Source organism: Octopus bimaculoides, chromosome 12 (assembly GCF_001194135.2).
Source record: "Octopus bimaculoides isolate UCB-OBI-ISO-001 chromosome 12, ASM119413v2, whole genome shotgun sequence".
Taxonomy (NCBI): Eukaryota; Metazoa; Mollusca; class Cephalopoda; order Octopoda; family Octopodidae; genus Octopus; species Octopus bimaculoides.
Window position 1 is genome coordinate 5,261,196 of NC_068992.1, and position 2,390 is coordinate 5,263,585.

The window sequence follows — 2,390 nt, forward strand, 5'->3', positions numbered from 1 at the left end:
ATTCCATTTTAATAATCTGAAAATAAACAAAGGTTAACTAAAATTAATTAGAAAAAAAAAGCAAAACAAAATAGATTCCAAAATTTAAAAACGCAATAAATTCGAAAATTTAAAAAAAACAGTGCGAACATAGTTGCCAACCCAATACATACATACATACACACACACACACATACACACACACGCACACATACACACACACACACGCACACACACACACACATACACACACACACACACATATATATATATATATATATATATATATATATATATATATATATATATATATATATATATATATTTGGAACTCAGCTATATTAGTTTTCCGAATGATAAACATTTTAACTTACGACCAAGCACCAAAATCATTATTTATCAAATGTAAGCAAACGGTTAGTTTAGTGTTAAATGGACAAGAAATCTCAATTGCATACAACAACATGGTCTGATACTACACAACCCACTTTTTTTTAAATGGTGGAAGAATAAATGTCATACCAACGGAAGCCTCTTAAAATGTAAAAGTACATGATAACGTTCCCCAGCGTCAGAAATGTCCATGATAAGTTACTACTAACATAATAGTATGTCTCGGTTGTTGATTTTCTAGTTTTCTTGTAGTACTTTTAATCAAAATTACGGGATAATTACATTTTTTCGCTTTTCTCAATTGTGTCAGTAGCATTGATAACATCAACATCATCGGTGTTTTTATGTTAAAACTAATAAGGATAATGATACAAATAAAAAACAAAAAATCGCAATAAATCGCAAAAAAAATTGATAATATTTGTAAGACCAGCTCATCATTATTATTGTTGTTGTTATTTATATTATTATTACTAGTATGTTTAGTACTGATGATGATAACAAGAATAAAAATAATAGTAATAAGAAGAAGAGCTACGAAAATAACAACGACAACAATGAAAACAATAAGAAAAATAATAATAATAATTAGAGGTAATATAATAATAATAATAATAATAATAATAATAATAATGATGATGATGATGATGATGATGATGATGATAATAATGACAATTATTATAGAGAACATTAACAACCAGCATCATAATGATGGAGATGTTGATTATTATAATCAATTCTTTTTTTGTATGTTGCTTGAATTATGATTTTATTTCATTTATTCCTTAAGTATTTGTTGTTTTATAATAATTTATTGAAAAAAATATAAATAAAATAACAAGGCGAACAACGTTATTAAAACAAATTTCAGTCACTGATTACATTTCTGCTTCGTTGAGTTACTTCAAGAAGTTAATTTGCTTGAACAGCCATTTCCATGGCTTTCTAGCAGAACTCATCAGACTCAAAAGATATTCCTCAAACACAGCTATGCCACAACACGCATGTTCCATTGGGGAACTTTCAAAGGAGAACAGAAGAGTGAACTCACAATAGCTAAACCGCTTGAACAGGAATAAGGGTTAAGGTGTAGGACATCAAACATAAAGTTCATAAATTAAAAACCTCATAGTGCCAAGGAGTCGTGAATTTTGTTGAATCGCATTATTCTATTTGTCATATTAAAAGAAAAAATAACGATCGTTCAGTTAGTCATAGGAAACGGCAACCAGCTGTTAAGGAATTAATGAAACAATGCGTACAAATCTGAAACAGATTAGGAATATCAACCCCTGATTGACAAAAGTAAATATGGTTTGCGATTCAAACATCATAATAGAAAGTTAATTTAGATATGACGTATAAACGGGTGAAAATTATTAAACACTTGAATCGTTGATCTAAAGTTGATATTTTCGTTTTCACCCTTACTAAATAAGCAGCAGAAGTTTGTAAACAGGGCGTTCCAAATTTTGTCAATTCGTTATCTAAAAGAGATTACCTGAAGCATTTCAGTATCTATCTATTTATATATCTATCTATCTAGGCGTAGGTGTAGCTGTGTGGTAAGTAGCTCGCTAACCAACCGCATGGTTCCGGGTTCAGTCCCACTGTTTCGCACCTTGTATGTACGTATCTATCTATCTATAGATAGATAGATATACATAGGTTCAAAAATAATTAGAGATTTATACAAATATTTTTTTTTATTTCACAACATAAACGCACATAAACACATAGACCCACAAATAAAAACATTGCCAAATAACATACTCACACACACACAAAAACACACGCATACAGTCACTCACACACACACACACACACACACAAACACGCGCGCACACACATACAGACAAGTGGAGAGAGTAAAGAGAACAAATGTAACTCAAAGGAAAATTGTAATTCTTTCCTCAAGCTGACATTCATGACAACATACATACCTATCAACACACAGCTAGTCATATTCCAAACATATTGAAAGGACATTCAACACAACACACACACACACACACACA